This window comes from Hesperophylax consimilis, chromosome 28 (assembly GCF_061612785.1).
Source record: "Hesperophylax consimilis isolate HC1 chromosome 28, BYU_Hcon_1.0, whole genome shotgun sequence".
NCBI lineage: Eukaryota > Metazoa > Arthropoda > Insecta > Trichoptera > Limnephilidae > Hesperophylax > Hesperophylax consimilis.
In genome coordinates, this window is record NC_142863.1 from 23,367,742 (window position 1) to 23,381,968 (window position 14,227).

A 14,227-nucleotide genomic window follows, 5' to 3' on the forward strand; every position below is an offset into this window, starting at 1 on the left:
TCGTTCATTATTCACATTTGCGTCATATATTCTCTTTACATCTCCTTTCATCGTTCTTTCTCTCTATATGCCCAAACCATCTAAGCGTCCCTTTCTTGAACTTACTAATTACGCTTACAAACTAGCCTTGCATTATTTGCGGATCTCCACATCTCATATTGTTTTACCATACATATTCCTCAAGGATCTCATTTATACGGTATACGGTATACTCTGATGAAATGAAAATCTTTTGATAAATTGCTTTAATTTTTATTACCAATGCACATTACTTATTGATTTCCGAATGGTAAATAATTATTTAAAAAATTTAAAAGATTGATTAAATTAGACTAAAGGTCGTTAAAGTGGGGTCATAGATTTAATTACATTAATAATTTGGAAGACACAGTTTTTTTTCCTGGATAATTAAAAAAAAAATTGTAGTATGGTCAATATTTGAACTCGGCATAATCTGAAAAATTAATTTAATAGTCATATTTTGTTACCTATTCGATATTAAAACAAAATTAATCAAAACAGACTTCTTTCTACAAATTAAAAATGACGAAAATAAATGTGTAAAAAAAAGTTGTCGAAGTTATTCGGTATACTGCTAATGTTTGTATTCTTGGAAATAAAGTATTTAAATAATAGCTGAAAACATCAGAAATGCATGAAAACTGTTTATGGATTTCCCACTAATTTGCAATCGCAGAATAGAATCTTGTTTGGCCAGTTAATTTTTAATGCCCGACCATTATAACACTAATTACATATTGTGTAGAAATAGTTCTTGCCTTCGAGTATAAACATGCATTACTAACTTTAGCTACACACTGCACAAGTTGTACACGGTCAAGGAAAAAACATTTAACCTTGTCAACACCGCGTGCACAGTACGCGTGCGCATCGCATAACATCCTCCATTGTAGTTATTAACTTCGTTGCAAAAAGGCAACGTTGAAATTTGCAATGTCACGTGTTTCGGAAAACTAACTGTCAGGTGTAATTATAACCGTCATTACTATTAACGACTCTATACTGAAGCTGTACAACTCGTGAATACCTGTTTTTTTATTTTAATTTGTTATTATTCTTGCTTTTAACATGTTAATTGTTATTTAAGGCGATGCACTACGTCGTGTAATATTTTAAATTGTGCCGCTAGCAATAACAACCCTTACGTAGATGGCGATAAGGTTTAAATTCCCGTTTAAGCGGAATCAGCCTGTTTTGATTTATGCAAGAAAAAAACATGGCCAAAAAGTGCCTTTTATTTTATTTTATGGATGTTCAGGCATAAATATTCATCATTTTATAAATAACTTAATTTGCCACTTTATACAATAAAGTCATAACCGAAAATGGGTTCGTAAGTAGGAGATTTTGAACTTTAAAGCAGTTTTCATAGGCCTTTACACTATTTTTTTCTGGGCTTATAAAAAGACTTATCTAAAAAATAATCGATTATTTCAAAGGCCAAGATGTATTCTACTCCCAGTATTTAATTAAAGCATCTGAAACATTTCTAGGCGACCAAATTTTCAAACCAAAAACACATGATTTTGCATTACTACGTAGTGAATCGCCTTAAGTTTATTTTTTAATAGTGTCATTTAATTATGAAAAATGCTTTGAACAGAACTCAAAGTGAGATAATAATTCGCGTTTTAAAAAATATTTTTTGTAAAGCTGCATAAGACTATGAACCATTCTAAGCCAGTGAGACAGTATCATCTCCTATTTGAGTATGTCGAGAAACTGTAGGAAGAGAGAAGAAACTTGGGAAGAACATATAAATTCACATCTAGTCAACAAACACGTCTCTCACTAGGGTGATACCAGAATTGCTTGAAACGGCTTCTGCGGTGTTTGGTGACCAGATCTATATAGCCAGGTAACTGTTACACTCTCCAATATCTTCAGCCTAAAAACATATTACATTTGATATGCCATAGACCTACTGGGTCCAGACAATTGGTACTATTATGTGGTTGGTATTGACATAAAAATAGCAAAAAATCGTCAGAAAAAATTTGACTTAACATCACCCCTTTTCTTCGTAGGGGTAGGCAGATAGGATTAACCGCCAAAAAAACTCGGCTTTGGTACACACTCATTGCTTCATTCACATGCAAATAGACTTGCTGTCGATGACAATGCATTTTATTAACTTTTGGTGGCAATCACGGATACACACGCGGACATATATGTATTTATATGAAATTGGAGGACATTACAGCAGTTATCCTACAAAATAATGCCGGTTCTACCCGACCGGCATTTGGCGAGGTTGTTAGTTGGAAGGTTTAATTATTCAGTCATTTAAAAAATATGTGTTGTAGTAAAAAAAACATTGTTTTTATGTGCATTTCTAAAACCGTTAGTTACTCAGACGCGATGATTTTTTCTCTTCAATTCGACCATGAAGAAGAAGATTGACAAAATGATTGAATCACGTGCTCAATGTGACACGGGAACCCGCCTCTTCAGACCGCAGCCGCAAACGGAATAATAGCTTTGTGTGCTTAACTAATATCGTAACAATATGCTACTTGTAAGGCTTAACAGTGGAAAATGCACTACACGTGACATACAAAACTCAAAAGAGAAAAATAATGGAATATATTCCGTAAATTACTAAGAGAAGAATTTGCACGGAGAAAATTAACTGACATTGAATATTGCAAATTTATTAAGAATCTCTTCCAATTATTTTTTATCCGGTTTAACGGGATTGCAGGCCTTCATAGGTTTCCTAATAAACTTTTAGTGATATACTATCGGTCCCAGCAATGCTTCGCTATTGCTAATATCTTTCTCGGGCGTCTACGACTTTCACCATTCACTTATGTATATCACAATGTTAGTGTTAAAAAACTACATTACATCGTTTCTAATTTGACTTCGTATCTTCATATGTTCATAAAAATCCTAATATTTCCGCATTTCGTCTTTGTACATTATCAAGGTCCGATATGTTATTAAAAGTGTATCAGGAAATGGCCTGCAATACAGTTTTTAACCGGATTATCAAGATTTTGAAGAGATTTTTAATAAATTGGCAATAACTTGTGCTCGTATTTTTTCATAGAAATACCTAACCAATTTGTAAATCAAAAGGTTATATGTAGCCAATTTCTAGTTTTAATTAATAAAATATGTTCCATTAAAGAATTCAATTTTCTCATGATTTTAGAGGCAATTATTTAATAAAATTATTATTTAATAAAAAAATATAAATATATACTACCTCTATTTACTACGCAAATATGATGAAACACAAAAAAACATGTATATATAATAATAAATTAAAATTTCTTCCCGTAAGCAGTTTTTCGATTTTTTTTTTGCCATTTTATCTCCAGAGGCAAGCACACATTTTGAACAGCAAAACTATTAACAATTTATTATACCGACACAACAAAAAGACAAATATGACGCTGATATAAAAATATATATTATCTTCTTTTGAAGGCAAATATGGCCATATCAGGGAGTGATGTATCCATCCGAAATTCTATGAGTATTTCAGGTTCTTTTGTGCTCTTATAAGGAAATATCTTTAAAAATAAACACAGAGATTTTATTTATCTTTTGTGCTATTATCAGACTCTAATATGGTGTTAAAATGCTTAAGACGAGGTAACCACGTGAAAACTTAATAATGGGCCCAAATACAGCAAAGATCGTCTTTGTACGGAAAACTGTAAAAAAATAATATTTAAACTTTTATTATTATCGAATTTCAATACTAAATACGTAACAATATTCACTATTAAATGGGTAACAATATTCACTATTAAATTCGTAACAATATTCACTATTAAATGCGTAACAATAATAATAATAATAATAATAATGTTTATTTCAGCTGGACAGAGCGGTGTGTGCAATGCTCTGCCTGCCATAAAAGTTTACATTTAAGTTAATACATAAAAATAAAATGAATAAAGAAATAAATAAAAATAAAAATAATAAATAAAAAATCAATACATTGATGTGCACATTAGGTCTTTATGGTGGCTTCAGTGAAATTCTCCATCTCCGGTGTAGAGGCGCTCCCTGCCACTGGGCAACGGCCTGGACAAGAGTGTTGTCCGATCTCTGGTAGCGCTGACTCGTCCCGGCTATTCTGTGGCGCATCAAAGCAGCGAACCCATGCACCCTTCCTTCGGTGAACATCTGTGAGGCGCTGCATCGCCAGGGGAGGCCAAATAGGGCTCTGTATGCGTGGTTGTACTGTACTCGGAGTGTGTTCATGACGCCTTGTGTGTATGTCGTCCATAGCTCGCTAGTGTAGAAGCTCATACAATATGTTTGGAAAAGTTGCTTCTTCACCGGAGGACTGCATTTGTTGAATCTCCTGGCAAGCATGTTAGCTCGCACACTCAGTACTCTTCTTTGACGTTCTATGTCTTTTTTATCATTTAGGTCATCGGTGATGACATGCCCCAAATATTTGATTTCGCTGCAAATTGTCAGGTTGGCCCCGTCGAGACGTATGGGTGGAATGACAGTGGGACCAGTATTTGCTTTAAATATCAGCAGGGATGACTTTTTAGCATTGTACATCAGCCCGTGACTATCAACGTAAGCTTCGCATATTGCCAGAAGTTTTCTCATCGCTCTTATCGATGGAGCTAGTATGACCATGTCGTCTGCATAGCTAATATTGTTCATACATACCCCGGCAATATGGCATCCGATTCTTGTTGTATTCAGTGTTTTACTAAGTTCATCCATATATACGTTGAAAAGCACTGGGGACATTGAGCCTCCTTGTCTAACGCCGCACTTTAATTTGGCTGCTTCTGATAGGCTTTCATTCCATCTGACAAAGTTTTCCTGTTGGTTGTACCATGTTCTCAATATATTGACAATTTGTGGTGGAACTTGTCGTTCGGTCAGTTTTTTCCACAACGCATTATGACAAACCCTGTCAAAGGCTTTGCTTAAGTCTAGGAAGCATGCGTACACCGTTGTTTTTCTGGCTTTATAGTATTCGATTGTTTGTTTCATGCTATATATGGCCGTATCAGTAGAGCATCCAGCTTTGAAGCCCATTTGAGAATCCTCTGTATTGAGCTTGTCTTCCGTTAAATTTAAGATGACCTTTTCGAAGATTCTTGCAATTATTGTGGCAAGAGATATGGGTCTGTAATTAACAGATGATGTCAAGTTCAACTGGCGGCTTTTTGGGATCGGTATTATTATTGTTTTGGACAGCTCTTTCGGAATGTGTCCGAGGCCGATCATGGCAGTGAAGAGAGAGGCAAGCAGTATTGTTAAATACTCCCCCGCATGCTTTACATGTTCTATCACTAGTCCATCGTGACCTGCAGATTTACCTCCTGCCATGTTACTTATTGCTCGCTGGATCATCTCAGGTAATATGACGATGGACGGCTGTTGTTCTGGTTGATGCATTGTTGTCTCAATCTCTTTAACCATTATTTGCGGTTGATCTGGTGCGGAGCAGAATGTATTTCTGAAAACTTCAGCAATATCTTTATTTACAGATTTTCCATCAATCTGGCTCGGTGCGGTGTATTTCGCTTTCAATACGGCATTGGTTTTATTCCAGAAAGATGAAAAATTTTTGCATTCAAAGCTGTTCGCTATTTTGTCCATTTTGTTCTGCTCAAAGCTTCTTTGACAATTCTTATATTTTTTCTTAAAAAGCAATCTGGTTTCTTTTCTAGCTTCCATGATGGGACCTTCAGTAGGTCGTCCATTCTGCAGCCAATTTATGTGTGCATTTCTAGACGCTTCATAATATAAGGCAACCTGCTCTATTCACTATTAAATGCGTAACAATATTCACTATTAAATGCGTAACAATATTCACTATTAAATGCGTAACAATATTCACTATTACATGCATAACAATATTCATTGTACAGCAAACTTACATTTCAGCCATGTAACACGACCTCCTTGGTCGAGGTAAGGCTAGGCTAAAAGCAAGCCAAAGGTTGCGGTTTCGAATCCCGGTGTGCGCAAGTAAGTTTTATTTAATTAATTTGTGTTATTTACTCTTTTAAAATAATATTTGCGGCACCAGGGCAATACTGAGAGTATCTTCCACTCTGGAACTCATGCGCACGTTGGGATTTGAAACCGCTAACCTTTAAACATTTTTTCATCATTTACACCAATTACTAAATAAAATACCTCTATATTCAAAGAGTTGCTAAAATTTCAAAAAATAATCAATCCAAAATAAAAATACATAATTTTTTGACATTGACAACATTCCCCAACATAAAAAAATGTCTAAAACAAATAGCTAAATGGTGTTTAACTGACAGTTTGACGTTTATGTAACGCAAAACGATTACATTTCGTTGGTACTTGCAAATTATATTCGAAAGTACAATACATGTATATATGGAATTATAATATTTTGTATAATTTCGACCTTGAGTATACAAATAACTTCGCAACTAGATTGATATCTGTACAGTCTACAATATGAATAAACACAAAATCGGACAGTACGAACATACAAGTGAATAAATGATGTAATTTTGTACTCACAGCTGTTAGAGAGCAGCTAATAATTTGTATTTAATACACTTATTCAAAATATGTGTTGTTAAGACACGAATAAATGATTTACTAGTTTCATTTTTCTTTTTAACTTATCATTCTAATAATACTAATAAATCTAAACGACACATGAAACAGAACAAGACAAAGAAAAATAAAAAGGATCAGGATCAGCGTTCTAACAAACTTGAGAATCTAAATCTCTTATAAATTATTTCATGTTAAACTTTTAGTAAAAAAGGAAATAATTAATAAATTAACGTGACGTTGGAACACGTGTTCAAAAAAATAGTTCATGGCAAACACAGGTGGATGAACACGTGTTCCGATATATTCGGAAAGTAATAACATTTTATCACTTTAACAGGATTTTAATAAATTAGCAGTACTAATTTTTCTCTTCAAAAATATTCATCCTCTAGACTTGCAAGAAAAGTCAATAGATGTCGCACATTAAAATAAAAAACGGATATTTTTATCCATGACACTATCTAGATTGCATTTAGTTTGGTAAGAATCTTGCGATCGAAGATAAATATAGCAACCAAAAAAATATGCGTTAAGAAAATGAAGATAATGTTGGTAGTTAAATATGACCGAAGGAAATAGGGTCGAATTAGGTTGGTTGGTAGAGCAGCCCACGGCAAGGCTAATGTCATAGGTTCAATTCCTAGATGCGAACTATATTTTTCTGTTTCAATTTTTCGTTTGAGGATCGCCAGTATTGATTTCAATGATTGAATATTACAATTTGAGGTTAAATAAAAAAAATATATATTGTAAAGCACGCATAAAAGCCATTTAAAATGTTGGGTATGTAAATTTTATTATGCATAGTACGAATTCATTCCATTATGTATGTTTATGCGAATGATCTGTACCGACCAACAAAATTGCTTTCGGGTAATGCATTAATATTTGTATTGGACTTCCCGACGATTCTTCGAAAAATAGCCAAAGCTGGTTCCAATAATCTATATTATTTATATGTAAAAATGAATATCTCTTTATTTTATCCCTTTAAACTCAAAACTACTGGACTGATTTCGCTAAAAATTTCAAAGTTTGTCATTATTTCTTATTAGTGTAAGGAGTGTTTAGAGAGGTTTGAATAGCAGAAGAAGTCCTAACGCTTTATCTCTGCATTAAGAAGAGTCGAATTAAATACAATATAATGCAGTTTTTAACGGTAATAATGTGGATTTTATTATACTATATGAAGCCAGAGATGTGCTTTATTTCAAATAAATCCATTTCAAATGGAAATGCAAAATGGGTATTTTCCATTTTGCATTTTAAATGCTTTTCTAAAAACCATTTTGCATTTTAAATGCTTTTCTCAATGCATTTTCCATTTTAAATGCTTTATTGCAACATTCTTCCTACTATCTCCACTTATCTTTTTTTCATAAGCCCCAAATATCAGTCGTTCCTCAACTTCGCTATGAGAGATAATTTACATTTGTCAAGTTGCTCCCTGGTAGGAGCCCTGGAAATTGAGTGATACCATTACAAAAAATACTGATTCAAATACTGAACATGGGGCCATGACGCTGTAATATTAAATGTTAGATAGCAGTTTCTATGTTTTTACGTTGGCAACATTAGTCCCGCGCAAATTTTTTGTGGTTTCATAATCTGTAGTCGTGATGTTTTTGGATTTACTATCATGTAATATGTTTGTTCTACATTGATGTCCATTATTAAATGACAAAATTCTATAATTATTTTAATTGTTTGACCTGAGAAACCATATTGCATTTTCAATGCATTTTGAAAATAGATATTTTGCATTTTGCATTTGAAATGCTTTTCTAAAAACCATTTTGCATTTTGCATTTTCAAATGGAAAAGTTTTGACCCATTTCCATTTTGCATTTCAAATGATTTTGGGTACCCATTTTGCACATCTCTGTATGAAGCGAATATTAGAAAAATCTCTGGGATTCCCGAGAACGACATGAATCAAATAGTTATTTGTGATAAAATGTGACGAAGCGATGAACGAAGACAGAGGTGTAAGGATAATGTATGACTTGGAGATGAATGGTTGAAGAGACCGACGACGCACCAGGAAGACATGGCACGATCAAGTGAAACAAATATGTACTACAATTCAATAATATTATTTCCACCTTTAAAACGCACCCATTTGTAAGGTACTATAGAATACACAACCTCAAATCATCAAGCATCGCCGGGTACACGTCAGATAGTAAAATAATAAAGAAGAACGCAAGAAATAACACGAGTTTCTCGGTATAAAAGTCTGATCATTCTTTGCTTAAAATAAAATACAGAATTGTGTTTTATCATCTTTATGAAATTTTCATATCGATCAAATGCGATGGCGATATACAGTGTCAGGCAAATGTAAGAAGGACAGAGCGCCTGCTGATGGCTAAGTGTGCTAGAACCAATAGGTTTTCATTCGAATCTAAATGTATAGCATTTCTAGTGTGTCATCTATTCAGTGTACCTAATTAACCTGCCGTTATCAGCTACCTGAATATAGGATTACTATGACTCATCTGTTGTAATATTCCTATGTTTCACGTAAACAATACGACGTACGAACATGTTTTCAAGAACTAATGTAAAATGGATAAAAATTAATTTTGCAAACATCAACAAGTCAATTGATATGTGGAGACAAATTCGTTACTTCATTTTGTGTCAACTTGGTGTTGTGATGCTGTAGGGAGTGGGAATCTCCTTTCCCACAGGAAGTATCTGGCTATTCAGTTCTGGTCACCAAACTGGCGATTAGTTATATCAAATACTTAATACGTTCAACTCCAGTAAAATGTTGGCAGTATCAACAACTTTGTCCTCTAGTGTAGCATATTGACGTTGATATTTCATTCAATGGCACTAAATTTAATTTATTTAGTAACTGGTGGCGGTGTTTTGGGCTTTCTAATTTGTATTTTGATCAATATTGATAAGTTATGTTATCAATGCTGACAAACTACATAAGTAGTTTAGCGGGTTTAAATGTGAATAAATAAAAAATAAAAAAAATAAAAATAAAAAAAAAACACATATTAAAAATGTCCCAAAAAGTAAGTTTTGTATGTGTGGTTTACAGATGTAATAATTACTCAAAACACATTTTGTATTTGTTTTTAACTATCGTATGTATCGATATATTTAACCTAAAAATATGGGATAGACGGCGAAATCTAGGAAGATTTATTGGCTTTACCACAGTAAGAAGTTCATATTATATTTCCATTTTAATATTTTGAGGAATGTTATTAATTAAATAATATTGTAAATGTATATTTATAACCATTCACTCGAGTGGATACACTCTCCATTGAATGCCCTTTGAAAATAAGGCAACACAGATTCAAATGGAAAATTACTTGATAATGTTTTCTTTATTGTTTAGCAATACAATATTATCAGAAGTGCACTTACCTAGAGGAGAAATATCGTGAAACAGCATCAGTTGACACAATTACTACTTGTAACTTTATAATATTCAAGTCAAAAACTTTGACTTTCAATTTAACGGCAATCAGCAAAACAAATTCTAACTTTCTCAGAACTCAAAACACAACAATCATTTGTGTGTAAGGTTGTCAATATTTTAACTCACTTGCGACAACAAAACTGCACAACACAAGCAAAGCACTTTAAATTCACAATTACGATAACAATAACACAATATTATTATTGCTTATTTCACAGTAATTCACAGCATTTCCACTAAACTAATTATATATTTACTCCCATGAACTAAAAAACGTGTGAAAAACAACTGATTTAAAACCAAGTTAAAACGCATAGAATTCACTCATATTTTGAAGGTAAGATTTATCAAATAAAACTACAGTTGTTAAATCGATCGTTGCTGATTTTTAAATAGTTGTAAGTTGTTATCAACGCGTTGTTAGCAACGTACATGGCACGGCAACGGTTCGCGCTTTACTGAGTTACGGTTGGTTGGAACATAATGCAGTTTACCTGTGCTGGTAAAGCCTGACTCACACGGCGCAGATAATAAAGATAATTATTTAATAATAATAACAATAATGGTTTTATCTGGAATCATTTTCATATTATCTCTATGATTAGCGGACATATATTGATTGTAAAATTAATTGGTCATGTTGTAATTTCTTTTTAATTTATTGATTTTTTGCTAAGATTGACGGTTTTAATGGAAAGATAACACTTTTATGAATCATTCGTTTTTTTTATCTGTGAAAACTGGGTTTAATTTTTTTTATTTAGTGCTCATGGATAATTCTGTATTTTTTTTATTATTTTTATATGAAACTAGCTAATGTGTAGGTTGCCCCGCGTTGCGAATGGTTATTGGGTGCATTTTAAGGTGGCAATAATACTATCGTAACAATTGAAAATGCTAACTAAATTTGGCATTCTCAGATTATAAAAATATTAGATACCATTTGTTATTTCGGCTACTGACATTATACCTAGCTCTCTCATTCAAAATTTAAGCGAATTAGATCTGTCAAAGAATTTATATATAAAAATGCAAATATCAATCATTTTAAATACATGTAGGATTACGAAAGATTTTTTAAATATTTATATTGAGGGACCAGTCGGATTTATATGCCCAGTTAGTTCTACCGAGCCGAACCCTCTGATATGAAAATATCCGGAGTCGGTGAATTATTTTCCCATTTGATCTCTGGTGAGTTGACGTGACGAGTTGAATTGTTTTGTTTTGTATTTATTTTGCTTAAATAATGCACTTGCATAATGTGGATTGACTAGATGATCATTTGTGGAAAAGTGTGTGGAAGGGTTTAGTTTTTCCTATGAGGAAGATTTAACCCGGACATAAAGTCGGAAAAATAAAAAGTGTTTCTTTCACTTAACGTTAGTGATGGGCAGGATCTAAACATTAACATTATCGAAATATTGTAATCGATTTAATTGCCCGGAGTTCAGCAGGAGTAGTAGCTGTGGACAGGGGTTTATGTCGATGTGGAAGAGGGTGGGGGGTCACATAGACAAAGTATGGTTCATTGGGGTGGCAATATTTTGGTAGGTAGTACTTGCATTTGCAAAAAATAGGCTAAACCAGTGTTTTCATACTGGCAATGATGTTTATTATTTACTTGCATATAGCAACGTAATGATCGTAATATTATCATAATGCTGTAAATGACCAAGAATTCGAATGTGTTTCATATAACGTTAAATTTATAATATCTTCATTTAAACTGAATAAATAATACAAATAAGTTTCATACCCGCTTCATATTATTATTAATATATTTTTTAAATTAGGTTTTTAATATTAAGAGGAAAATTATAAAGCAATTTCTAGAAGAAAATATAACATAACGTTAATATTTGTTAGGTTGCAATATTGTAACTACATTCCTCCTCCCCGTGTCCATAATCCATATCTTAATACTTCTTCTGAAGTTGGTTATTTGTTTAATGGTTTTTATGACAAAGGGGAACATTAAATCATTTTATAGAGAAATATTGCATTTTTATTTATCCAAAAGTGGTTTAAGTTGTATGATGGTGAAATGTTTGGAGTAATGAGGATAGTACCTCTTTATTCCACAGAGCGCGAGCTGTGAAATCGGATTAATCAACATTAAAATATTAGAAATTACAAACAACATATTTTGAATATATCATTTTTCTATTGATAAATGAAACACAATGAAATTTATTCCATCTCTTTATGGTCTGTACTATCTCACTCTGTTATCTAAATATGCAGGTATTCAGTCGCAATCGTTGTTAGTTTATTCGTGGATCTTAATTTTCTTAATTTTCCTAATAAACAATAAATATTCTCAAGAATGTTTATAATTCTTTAAAAATATGTTTTGCCAAAAAAAATAATGAAACCTTGATGAAGTTAGCGTACAAACGAAACCCAATCAACCATCAAATAATTAGCTTTACTTTTCAACAATGAACCGTGTAACTCCGGCTTTACGGTCCCGTCACAATGGAAATACAAAATGGGCTCAATTTATTCCTACCTGTCATATTATACCTACACACGCAACACACACACACATATATTACGAAGTTATAGCTACCTGTACATTGTATCACACGACTAAACAAACTCACGGACAAACATCATAGGTCAACAGACACACACACTTTTAAATTATTTATTTAGGTTTTAGTAGCTTGTTCCCGTGAAAAATTGAGTGGAAATTTTGTTACATTTTTTATGTGTGCTCCCGTGCTGCAGTTCCAACTCCTGAAGCCAGTGGGACTATGGCATCCCCAGTTTTTGGTACGCTGTGATGCAAAAGGGGACGAAGTAACGTGAAAAGTAACTGGGTTGTCAGAATTGATCACCAAACACTGCTAAAACTAATAATTATTCGCCTGAAATATCAATACAAATTGAAAATATATCCCGAGTAAAAATAAATGCCGCCAACGAGAATTGAACCAGCGCCTTCCGATGTCATTTTAAATCCGGTCAGGTGCTCTGTAACCACTGAGCTATGTCGGCTTATTTCCAACCCGCCAAATGATTGAATATGTACTAGTACCTCAATCAACAATTACCGCTTATATATTTTTTCCACCTGTAAACAACCAACTTTATTTTTGTAGGAAAGGCTTTGTTAGTGCCTAATTTCTCACTAGATGGCGTCGAGACATATGATATCTTCATTTATTGGTGAAATATTTTTGACTTGTCAAATATTATTATTTTTTAATGAAAAACTAATGTTTATAAGACAAGGTTTTATGCATAGCATAAAGGATAACCAATAATTATAAGCAATTTTACTCGGGAGATATTTTCAATTTGTATTGATATTTCAGGCGACTAATTATTGCTTTTAATTATTTGTTATCCTTTATCCTATGTATAAAACCTTGTCTTATAAACATTGAAAATAAAACTGCTAAAACCATTTCAAGCAGCTTTTCAATTTTGAATAACGGTCTTTTACCAGGGCGATACTGAGAGTATCTTGCACTCTGAAACGTGCCGCGAATATAATATAAATGAGAAAATTGTGAAATAACACAAATTAATCAAATAAAATTTACTTGCGTGTGCCGGGATTTGAGCCCGCGATCTCCGACTTGCTAATCGATTGCCTTACTTCTCTACCGCCGAGGCCGTCATTTTTTTCTTTAGGTTAGGTTAGGTTTAGCTTCTATAGCCAACGTGTTGGACAGCATTACAGTGCCCTTCATCGGGGCAATTTTTTTATTGTAGATTGTGGTGAAGTGTGTTTATTAATATGTATATATTTTTTTAATGTTACACTGCATAAGAGTTCCAACTGCCTCAACCATGTGAAGCCTGAGGTACTATGGCATCCTCAATTGGGGTATGCTGTGAAGCTGAAGGTAGTGGATAGGGGAAGGAGATGGGAAAGATGAAAAGAATTTTAATTCTTCTTGACGAAATTTTGTACTAGATGTTTTGTACTCTAGATGTTTTTTACTCTAGATGTTTTGTACTCTAGATGTTTTGTACTCTAGATGTATTGTACTCTAGATGTTTTGTACTCTAGATGTTTTGTACTCTAGATATTTGTAATCTAGATGTTTTGTACTCTAGATGTTTTGTACTCTAGATGTTTGGTACTCTAGATGTTTTGTACTCTAGATGTTTTGTACTCTAGATGTTTTGTACTCTAGATGTTTTGTACTCTATATGTTTTGTACTACCTATAGGTTCAAAATAAAAGGG

At 33.1% G+C, this 14,227-nt stretch overlaps 1 protein-coding gene across 2 annotated transcripts in view; it reads right to left on the reverse strand.

Moving 5' to 3' along the window:
* Positions 1 to 10,459, reverse strand: part of Rhp (GTP-Rho-binding protein rhophilin) — a 231,206-nt gene extending 220,747 nt beyond the window's left edge. For both annotated transcript variants that reach the window (XM_089648542.1, XM_089648541.1), the window contains exon 1: positions 9,964 to 10,459. The gene's annotated coding sequence lies outside the window, so the exon portion shown is untranslated. The remainder of the gene's footprint in view (positions 1 to 9,963) is intronic.
* Positions 10,460 to 14,227: the final 3,768 nt, after the last annotated feature.